Below are 12,359 nucleotides of genomic sequence, written 5' to 3'. Positions count from 1 at the left end.
CGCCGCGTTGGCGCAACGGTCACAGCTATGGATTGTGCCGGTTGCGCTGGCGGTTGCGGGTTCGATCCCCGCACATGACATACATTTGTATTGGCCATATAGGTGTTTGCCGTGGTCTGGGTGTTTGTGCACTCCTTGTGGGTCTCCCCACCGTGTCTCGGAGAGCACGTTAAGCCGTCGGTGCCGGTTGTTATCATGTACACCTGATAGCGATCGTTACTCATAGTAGCCAACCCGCATTGGAGTAGCGTGGTGGATTAAGCTCTGATCCTTCTCCTACATGGGGAAAGAGGGCTATGCCCAACAGTGGGATATTACAGGTTGAAGCGAATAGCTACGAATGTCTTTTTTTACGTGACTTCAAGCTCTGCAAAAAAAAAGGTTAAGGACAAAAACAAGGTTTTTGAATAATTTTGGTAAGCGGTTACCGTAGCTTATAGGCGCTTGCAATACCAGAAGCATCGCAAGCGCGTTGCCGACCCTACCCCCAATATTCCCCAGGAGCTTTGGTCACCTTGTCCACCACAGAAATACAACACTGCCTGAAAGTATTATTTAGCTGTGATATTCTGTAAGGTCGAGGTACTTCCCCAATCAGGCCGCTCCAGATTTTGTGCCGGATATTTCCTGGTGTGCCCCAACTCAACAGATTTATCTTGTTTAATATTAGTATTCCAATAAAATGATTCATACGATTTCATATAGAGTGTAACTAAGGACCTAGTGTAATCCAGGCCTTACATTTGATATTTCACTGCACATTCATATTTCATAGCACGGATGTATCTCAGGATATATCACGGAGTTAGAGCCCAAGGCGAAAATAAAATATAAAGCTTGCATTATGTACTACTTTGGTGAGATTTAAACGTGTATGTTGATACTGAGAAAATGATCTATTGTCGGCGGCGGATTGCTTTAATGCCTGGTAAAATATTTTAATTCACTTCAGTAAGTATACGTGAATATGTTCATTTGATATCATTTTACAAATTAAAATAAAGTTTTACTTTACTGTTATTTCTTTTTACTATTTATTTAGACGCCGCGTTGGCGCAACGGTTACAGCCATGGATTGTAGCTGTGCGCTGGCGGTTGCGGATTTGATCCCCGAACATGACAAACATTTGTATTGGCCATACAGGCGTTTGCCGTGGTCTGGGTGTTTGTGCAGTCCTCGTGGGTCTCCCCATCGTGCCTCGAAGAGCACGTTAAGCCGTCGGTTCCGGTTGTTATCATGTACACCTAATAGCGATCGTTACTCATAGTAGGGAATATATCTACCAACCCGCATTGGAGCAGTGTGGTGGATTAAGCTCTGATCCTTCTCCTACACGGGGAAAGAGGCCTATGCCCAGTAGTGGGATATTACAGGCTGAAGCGGTCACTATTATTTACGCGAATTCACCCATCATAATGAAACAACTTTTTCGGATTTTGTCGCGGTTTATAAGTTTTTTTACATGCCCGACGTTTCGATTGCTTTACAGCAATCATGGTCACGGGAGGACTCCCCTTCATTATAATAAAGCTTAACTTGTTTAAAAACTTTTGAAGCAACAACTAAAAAACAAGTTGAATTAAAAGGTGGACTAAATGCCTGGTGATATTCTCTTCCAGTTAAACTCAAGGTCAAACAGAAAAAAATTAAGGCAACGACCAAACAAAAATCATTATAAAAATAACTTAAGTAAAACTTCTTTGGTTGCTCCTACAATAATGTACGAAACGTAACTCGCTCTCTTTCTGTCTTCACTAACTTATATCTCTCTCAACTTCCGTTCGCCTTGCTCGATCACATTTTTCGTAACGTTCTCGTCACGCATTCACCAGCTTATTCCCCAAGTCAAGCGTTCGTAAAGAAGTTTTACTTCAAAAGAGAAAAATTTATACAAAGATACAAACTTGTTACATACTAAGTTTAAGTAATGCTGAATTTATATGTTAGCAGACCGCAGTAACCACTAACTATTAGTGGAGCAGCGTGGTAGATTACGCTCCAAACCTTCTCCTGCACGGAAAAAGAGGCCTGTTAATGATGTTTTAATGTTACGCTTTAATCTTTAGATGTGGCTAAAGAAATGTGTTTTATTGATTGATTGCTTGATTAAGCCTCTAACATCCCAGTGCTGGGCCTAGGCTTATCTTGTTGTAATTGAATATTATAGTGTTTTTATTACATGTCTCTATTTTTGAATATTATGTTTTTATTACGTGTCTCTAATTCTTTGTAATTTCCTTTTCATACTTAAGGCTGTCTGGAAGAGATCGCTCTTTTAGCGATAAGGCCGTCTTTTGTAAATGTTTATTTTTCCTCGTCGATGTAATGTTCCTCGTTGTTGCTCAAAGTATGGAGCAGCCCGACGGTGGTAGTACCTCGACCTTACAGAAGATAACACACAGAAGATGACACAGCAAAATAATACTGGTTTCAAGCAGTATTGTGTTCCTGTTGGTGAGTAAGGTGACCAGAGCTCCTGGGGGGGGGGGGGATTAAGAATTTGGTCCCCAACGCGCTTGCGATGCTTCTGGTGTTGCAGGCGTCTATAAGCTACGGTAACCTCTTACCATTAGGTGAGTCGTACGCTTGTTTGCAGACTTAGTGACATAAAAATGTAGAAATATCCTTTCCTAGTGTACAATTAAGTATATTTGTATTTGTATCTCTATGTACCCAACGTAACCTCTAATTACACAAGCATCTCAAAATACTTACCAATCATGACCTAATTAAACGGCAAATAGTAACCTTTACCATAAAATCACGCTAATACATAGTTTATGTAATTTTCTGAGAATACGGATGTTCAGAGTTTGGACATGATATAACTTGTTTGATGTTTTCGCTGACGCAATTTTACGATTTTCTAAATTTTCCTCGCTACACATAAACAGTATTAGAGCTTTGGAATAACAGTAAAACTTTGATATTGGGTTATTTGCTTTATTAAAGAGTACAGGCATGTGGTTAAGATGACACGTCGGTATATTTCTAGTATCATACTCGTATGTACAGATCTGAACTTCACTACGATATTTTTTAATTTTGAATACTTGCTTTTTATTCGTGTCTGCTCACGCGTGGATTGCACGATTTTGGATGTTCTGTTTTCTCCCGTTTAAACTCCCTATGTCACTCAGTGATAAGAGAACTACGCTTAGTAGTGAGAAGATGTATCTTTATAATATGTATTTGTTAGTATGTAGCTCGTTCAATTTTTAAATATTACATTATCTTTAATTTTTGTCATGTTTTTTTTCATCATCTTGATTAATACTTCTTGCACTGTTTCCTTCACTATATAAAACACTTACTCATCACCATGTGTTGAATAAATCTCTTTCAGAGATTCTCTTCAGAGATGGTGGACCGCCTTTGCCTTAACATTATTATTATATTTTTGTATATCTATTTTTGATTGCAATAAAGTATACGGTTAAGGCTAACCCAATCAATGAATCTATAAACATATATACTATGTCATCATCATCATCATTACAGTCCACTATTGCACGTAAGCCTCTTCTAGGATACGCCACAAGACGCAATCACTTGCTTTAGCCATGCAATCAGTACTAGCTACCATTCTGAAGTCGTCGGTTGTCTGGCTGGACCGTCCGTCCTTCATTTGAATTAGTTCTACGACAGATATGACCAGCCCATTGCCACACAGATTTTTTTATAACTAGTTCGCCAAACACGCGTACGGCTTTCTTAATGGTAAATGATTGCCGTAGCTTATAGACACCAGAAGTATCGCAAGCGCGTTGCCGACCCCATCCCCAATTCCCCCTAAGAGCTAAGGTCACCTTAGTCACCAACAGGAACGCAGCACTGCTTGAAAACAGTATTATTTAGCTGTGATCTTCTGTAAGGTCGAGGTATTATTCCAGTCGGGCTGCCCATATTTTGAGCAGGACATTTTTTGCTGTGCCCTACCTCGGTTTAGTGATAGTCTCATCACGGACCTTCTGTACAAATAAATAAATAAATATACACACACACACACACACACATATATATATATATATATATATATATATATATATATTTTCGAAATCAGGTTACTCAGTAAAAAGTTCTGATATATATATATATATATATATATATATGTAACGTTATTCTCCTACTTCAGATATTAAATCCCGTGCCCCGGCGAGCAAGTGAATGTATAGACGAGCAATTAGCCCGGCCGTGATAGCTGCCCCTTATTGAATTAAGAGGGTCAGATAAGAATCGCTCCATTTAAAAGCCGGCATTAGTTTGATCAATAATTACACGTTATTCATATTATGGAAAATAAATGGATATTTGTAGTATTTAATATTCCATAATAGCATGTAACCAACTTTAAAAAGAAGGAGGTTCTCAATTCGACTGTATTTTTATGCGTATTTTTTGTCTACTTTTTTCTTGACAACATATGTTTTTACTGGGAGTACCAATGCGTAGTCTTTTTGTTAGTTAGTTCAGACTATTGCAGTCCACTGCTTGACATAGGCATCCACAAGTTCGCGCCAAACATCCCAGTTTGGCGCAATTCTCATCCAGCCTACACCGGCAGTCTTATATAGATTGTCGGTCCAGTGGTCCGGAGGCATTGCGTTTGTTAAGACGCGGTCTCCATTTTAAGACACTTTTGATCCAATAGCCATCGATCCTGCGACACAGATGACCAGCCCACTGACACTTCAACTTGCTAATTCTGTGGACTATGTCGGTTATCTGCCAGTTATCGTTCTCTCGCGTATAGTCTCATTTTTAATCTTATAGTCTTTTTACTATGGGTAGTTTAAAAATGAAATTTAAACTTTAATTTTAAATTATACACTATACGGTCCCATAAGTTAATAAAACTTTTAATGATAAATAAATAAATATCTACACAATACACACGGTCGTCTGTTCCTAAAGTAAGCAACTTAATGCTTCTGTTATAAGTAACAGCCGACTGGTATAGCTATATATTGTTTTTTTCGATAAACATATTTATAAATAATACATATATAAATAAATATTTATTGTATACCCTGAATCAGGGTAGGAATCGAATCCACAACCCTCAGAGCAGAAAGCAGGGTCACTACAAACTGTGCCAACGGGTTAGTTAAATAAATAAACCTTCACAGGGTTGCTTTATTTCATAATCTACACTAATATTATTAAGCTTAAAGGATGAAAGCTGAAACGCGCTAATCTCAGGATCTACTGGATCGAATTGAAAAAATCTATTTGTGTTGGATAGCCCATTATCCGAAGAAGGCTATAGGCTTTCCTCAAAATAATGCGATTGAAATCGCGGAGCAAAACTATTGCGGTATAAATTTGATAATAAATCAACACCGTTAACCCCATAAGCACTTTGTGTTAAGTTCGATTAATTAAAACACTATAAAAATCTCTATACTTAAAATTATTACCGACGCTAAATCTGCTTTAATTCCATTCTATTCTATTCCGATAGCAAAAGGAGAAAAAAACTAAAAAAGGCAAAATCCACAGATGCGGCTTTGCACGAGTTACATTGTATTGTTTTTAAAAGAGATACGGGGGAATTAAAATCATATTAGACTTTAACGTGCTTGTTGACAATTTTTTGTCAAATATATAAGTAAAAAATAAATTAACTAAACACACACATACAGTCTTTGTGGTTACGGCAATACAGCCACCCCCTCTATTCTCGTGGGTGTTGTAAAAGGGGACTAAGGGATAACACAGTTCCACTGCCATCTTGTAACTTAAAAAGCCAACCGATGGCGGGATAACCATCCAACTGCTGGCTTAGAAATACACAGGCGGAAGACGGGCAGCAGCGTCTTCGGTGCGACAAAAGCCAGCCCTGCGGTCACGAACCCGCCTGCCCAGCGTGGTGACTATGGGCAACACACATGAGTTCGCGCCATTTTATACGCGAACTTGTGGAGGCCTATGTCCAGCAGTAGACTGTGATAGGCTGAAATTATGATGATGATGATGACACATACAGTCATATGTTATTAATTAGTTATCCTTTCTGTATTAGTTATAGTTATTATAAGTTGAACGCTATCCCAATAAAATGATTGCCTTTGCTCGCAAACGCAAACTGACTTCAATCACATCGACGAGTAATACAACGTAGATAGACGAAAAAAAAATAGTCCAGTAAATAAACGATATCAAAGATAGTTAAAGTAGCCCTCATAACTCGATCAAATTCAAATGGGTCCAGTTAATAAATACACATGATTAAATAGAACTCGCAAAGTACTTGTCAGACCTCGATTAAATTTAAATAGGACCACATAACATGCACCACCTTTCGCTTATAAATAATTGTGTTTGCAGGCAAACGAAAAAAAAAACCGACTTCAATTACATCGACAAGTAATACAACGTAGATCGACGAAAAAATAGTCAAGTAACTACGCGTTATCAAAGATTACTCAAAAAGTAGTTATTAGATCTCGATAAAATTTAAATGTGACCACATGATAAACATTAGCTTTTGATTAAATTGAAAATTATCAAAATCGCTACACCCAGTAAAAAGTTATGCAGATTTTCGAGAATTTCCCTCGATTTCTCTGGGATTTCATCATCAAATCATGGTTTCCTTATCATGGTACAAAACTAGGGATATCTCCTTTCCAACAAAAAAGAATTATCAAAATCGGTACATTCAGTAAAAAGTTATGTGGTATAATACAACGTAGGTCGACGAAAAAAGCGTCAAGTAAAAATGCATTATTAGATATAACTCGAAAAGTAGTTGTTAGATCTCAAATAAATTTAAATGGGACCAATTTTTATTTTATTTTTTTTATTTTATTTATAAACTTTGATCCACGGGCTCAAAATGCCCGTGCCTTTGTTTATCATGCATGCATTATAATACTACAGGCGATTTTTCTACTTATAATACTACAGATCAACAGTCCTTTGACTGCCTAGTAAAACTAGGACGCGGTCCGACGCCGACGGTTTTTTTTTTTCCTTACTAAATACTGTTTATGCAGAAGTATACACATAATTGCTTTCTAATTTCTAACATTATTATTTTTCTTATCTATGTCTATATTTACACTTATTTGCCTAGTTATCATATATGTACACTTATTTCCTAGTTACCATATATGTACACTTATGTTCTACTTACAATGTACACTTAACCTATGTTACTGTTAGTAAGGTTTTTTTTTTCTTATATATATATATATATATATATATATATATATATATAGGTATTATTTTTTATATAGTTGTTATTTGTTTATCTATGTATAAGTTATCTATTTCTGTTATTTACTTAAATTTCACTACATAATTATTTATTTATCCATTTCTCTTCTAATTGAGAACCTCGTCCTTTTTTTGAAAACAGTTAATAAAATACTCCCAGACCAGGTATGAAAAACGACCCACAACTACGGGGGGGGGGGGGAGTAGAAACCATAGTCACTGCAAACGGCACCAACGGGTTAATCAAAATATTATAGGTGCCAGCCGAGCTGTATATATACCTACATATATTTAAATATCATTTATCAGATATATAAGATATATGGTTTAGTCTCCAATAACTTTCTTTGTATGTATTTATTTGCTTACTACACTTATATAGTGATTTCATCCGTTTATTTACGGTAACGGCTTAACGTTACGACTACCCGGTGGTATATTACAAATAACGTTCGTCTATAAACAGGAAATGTAACGATGAATAAAATCCGATCAACTATTGTGATTAGTTCCGAACAGACAAACAAACAAGTTATATTAATAAAGAATCTACTTATAATATAAAGCTGCAGGGTTAGTTTGTTTTCGCTAATATCTCTCTCTAATTAAGTGGTGGTAATCTAAGTAAGTGGTGAATGCACACGACGGAAGTAAAACTTCTGCACAATAGGAATGCACTGTGTCTTAGATATACGAAACGTAAGGCTATGAGAGAAACAGAGAAAGAAAATGTGTACTTGCATCTCTCTCTTGCTCCGTTCGCCTAGCCCGATCACACTTTTCGTAACGCTTTCGTCACACATTCACCAGCTTGCTCCTCAAGCTTGCCTAAAGAAATTCTACTTCAAAAATACAGACTGAATAGCTAACCACCTCTACACAATTATATTTTACAATATTGATTATAGAGTACTCTCGAAAAATATATCAAAATATTTTAAGTATACAGAACTGAGTGATAGTCAATTATTAAAATAGTCAGCACCGAACAACTTTCTGGCCTTACGGGGCTTTACTAGACCGTCACAGGATTGTCTGTATTTATCAGAAATGTTTGAAAAAGGCACTGGCAATTAAGAGACCGTGTCATTATTATTAAAAAAAAAAAAAAAATTCCCTGACACATTTCATTCCACTGGGAACCATTCAGCGAGGAAAACTTATTTGTAATATTTTTTTGTACGCATAATTATATTGGTTCAATACTTTTTTTATAGGAATATGTTAAATGTAAGCTTTTTGGTTTGGAAGGTTTTAGTTTTAACGACCACCACTATTTACTTATTACGTGCAGTATCCGTCCTCATATGTATATATCAGCTAAATAATAAAAGGATGAATAATATATATATTACACTTCAGCCTGTAATATCCCACTGCTGGACGTAGGCCTCTTTTCCCATGTAGGAGAAGGATCATAGTTTAATCCACCACGCTGCTCGAATGCGGGTTGGCGGATGAATAATGTATATTATTTCGAAATATTACAATATCATATTTACTATTCACTTAAGAACTAAATATTATGGATAGTCGCGGTATAAATCATGTCCGCATGGAATGGTACCATGAAGGCTGCTACCAGCTGTTGCCAGCATTTCCCCGTTGAATCGCTATGCCGATCTCTTAAAAAAAATATCACTGCTACTACAAGGTCCAAGTGTTTCGACTGCAAACGGCACAAAGATGTAATTTCGAATTAGTGACGAATATTTGTGTCGTGAAGTCGCTTCGATGAATTGGTAAAGTTGAAAAGCCGTTGTTTGAAAAATAAATGACGAATCGAATTCCCATTGAACCCGTTATTGATCTATAAAACATCGTTGTTTGTCAAACAACAACATAAACACTCTCATGAAAGCTGAGATTAGTTATGGATGATTGTTTTCGAATCGAAATGAAATGAAATGAAAACATTTCGCCATAAAGGTGACGTCGAAAATAGATTCATTTACAAAAAATAAAAACTCATCAATAATGAAAGTTAAGGTAGCAAAAATATCAAATAATAAAATAAAAATCTTAATATTAGGCACAAACTTAGGTAATTGCAAATAATAAATCAATAATTCCGAAAATATACAAACTTATTTTTATACTAAACTATTTAAAACCCCTTTGAAACTTAAATTACGAACAATTTACTCCATACTTCGAAAGTATTACGTGTAGGGTCAGGAGGCCGACATATATAAAATAGCTCATGGCTGGCGCTGGTGTGTTAACCTAATGTAACTAGTGTCACAAGCAACCTTAACTTAGTCACAATATTAAGTTTCCTATTATATTTTTGGTTTTATTAAATATCACAATAAATAAAATAATGTCCCTTGTGTAGGCTGAGAGAAAAAAAAAGCCGCAGGAAAAAAAATCCTCTCGGAGAACCTCTAACAATCACAAGATCACAAAATTCTAAATGTCACTGATTAGATTTGGGTCCTTTTTTAAGACTATTTGTAAAGCGATAGTGCTATCAGACAGAAGGTCTGTGATTAATTGTATGTGACTATTTCAGTGATCCGTCTTGTGTAGTGATTAATGTACTATTAAAGCTAAAGGCAAAGGTATCGGTATTCGGTTCCCGATGGTGGTGGATGTTTATACTCGTAATTGTCAAATTTTTGTTTACGTTCTAGTTTTTTGTCTATGTATGTGTAGGCTGGATCTCCGCAATGGATCTCTTGGATGCTGCAAAGTTGTTGGGCCCGATTGGTATTATACAGAGTGGGGATGACAATACGACAAAAATTGATAACACAGGTAATACTAGTTTATAGAAGTATTTCAAAACCATCAAAAAAGTTCTAAGGTCAAAATCAAAAAAATGATTTTTTCAAACAAACTAAATAAGAAAAATATAATAAAATTATACTACAACATGTGTGACTATAGGTTCACTGACCTGTTATGACGCGCGGTGACACAACGAACTACTACGAACTAGGTACGTTGGTTTGTTTGGTCGGTCATAGTAGGTTACTAAATTTTTAAATACTATCTAAAATAATTATCTTCTTATAATTTAATTCATTAATTTTGACATGATGTCGCCATTAGTGGCCATATTTTTTAATTTATTAAAGGTCTAATAATTCTATTTTTTAACTCATCAACTGTATTTACGTCTGTTGAGTACAAGTCGTTTGTTACAAAACTTCACAGAAAATGCGGGATTAAGCATTGATCTTCCTGTATCCTCTGAAAAGCATTTGAAATAGTGCGGCCATCGGTTGGACAAATACGGGTGTTCCGATATCTCTCCCGGTACTTCTGTATTGCTAAATTAGCCTTGCCGTGGCATTGTCCGTAAACAAAAATCATGTACTCCGAAGCTGTGTAATTATAACGTGGCATTGTAAATAAAATAAAAACTATTCTTACTATTAACACTAGCGCCTAATTTCGCACAATTCACCTAATAACTATTAAACTAGGCATTTATTCTACGTTAATGTTCTTGTCACTATAAAAATAAAGCGTTAAAATATCGCACAATCACTCCAAGTCTTTCGAGATAATCCAATAATTAATTAAAACGAACAAAACTCGTGCGCATATGTAGAAAATTGACAAATCAACGCGTATGACATCAAGAAACATGAGTACCTAAATAAACGGCACAGAGACCACTGGCCGCTTGTTGCGTACGCGGCAACTCAGGGAAAAACAAAAAACAGGTTATAACATGTTTTGTTTACGCTAGCCTACGCACCAGGGCTGACAGATGTACGATTTTAATCGATACGTTTTTTTTTTTTTTTTACTCATGTACGATCGCTAGACTAAAATCATACGCAAAATGTACGATTTTTATGTTCCTATTACCTGGAAGCATTTCATAATTAAAGAAACATCATTCACCGGCAAGCTTGAATTTCGTTAATTTCCCTTACTTGAATGAACCTACCACTTTTATATGAATGAGGACTCTTTGAAAAATCATATAAAGGCTGTATTTGTTTGCTTTCTAATGAAACTTATAATTTATCTTGTGGTAATAATTGCGACTTGAAAAAAAAAATACATTTTAAAACAAAAAACAATTTGAAAATTATAAAACACTGGCTCAATTTGCTTTAAATTTTTTATGTTTTCCCCATTACAGTGCAATCTGTAATGTGAACGAGAATTCAGCGAAGTTAATTTAATCAGAACAAAACTTAGAAACAGTTTATCCAATGATACCCTTAAGGGCACATTATTAGCCTAGCAATTAATAAGAAGAAACGAAAATTACACGAATTTTAAGCCAACAAATTCTTTTGTTAAAAAATATGACCACAGAAAATTTTGTATGAGTGTGACAAATTTTTCTAGCAGCCCTGGCACAGCCAGTTGTCCTTTACACCGTTACACGTTCTCAGGGTCATTGCAACACACGTGCCACGTTGTTTTTTTCAGCTGTTGCAAGATTTAATATTTTAATGTAATAACGTGGTATTTTATTATTAATAATTGTTGTTATTGTTATTTGTTGTCTTTATCGCATTTGTTGAACTGCTCGAGCAAAAGTTTCGCGAATATTTTGATCTTGAAATAAATATAGTCAATGAAATACTTAAATTTATTAAATATTGTTGATATGCCATGTGTGCTCCCCGTGATATAACCTACTTGCAAAAACTATGTTAGATTCAGAATTTAGATTTTCAGAATTTAAAATTTAAGCATTAAAAGAAACAATAAATTTTTAAAAAACAAAAATTATAAAAAGAAAATTATTAGAATCATACTGAATATTAAAACTATTTAACAAATGTTTTTAATATGTCTTAACACAACACTTACCTACCAAAATAGATAACAATTTTGCACGTTTTTAAATTACGCGTACGCGTAATATTATGTTTGTACCGATCGCGCTCAAAGGGTCGTTAACCTGCGGGTGACCGTTTATTAATGTTATACAACACGTAGTAATTTTAAAAAATGAAAAATCATATTTTTTGACTAAACTACTGCATGTATTTTATTGATTTTTTGTATGTGTGCTTGGAATATCATTACATATACGATGTCAAAGTTATTGTCGTATTGTCATCCCCACCCTGTATATACCTGATGCGTCTTACTCTTAGCGGGCAATATATGCGTCAATACAGAGTGAACAGCGGAATCGACACTCTTAATGACG

General features: G+C 35.4%; 1 long non-coding RNA gene across 1 annotated transcript; it reads right to left on the bottom strand.

The window, feature by feature from the left end:
* Positions 1 to 527: 527 nt before the first annotated feature.
* LOC123665681 lies at positions 528 to 11,970 on the bottom strand. The gene is made up of 3 exons (XR_006745102.1): positions 11,959 to 11,970; positions 5,858 to 5,861; positions 528 to 627 (listed from the first exon to the last, which is right to left on the bottom strand). It is a non-coding gene; the product is annotated as an uncharacterized LOC123665681 (long non-coding RNA).
* Between the last annotated feature and the right edge of the window lie 389 nt (positions 11,971 to 12,359).

This window comes from Melitaea cinxia, chromosome 24 (assembly GCF_905220565.1).
Source record: "Melitaea cinxia chromosome 24, ilMelCinx1.1, whole genome shotgun sequence".
Classification (NCBI taxonomy): domain Eukaryota; kingdom Metazoa; phylum Arthropoda; class Insecta; order Lepidoptera; family Nymphalidae; genus Melitaea; species Melitaea cinxia.
The sequence above is the reverse complement of the archived record's forward strand: the minus strand, read 5'-3'. Positions and strand labels throughout refer to the sequence as shown.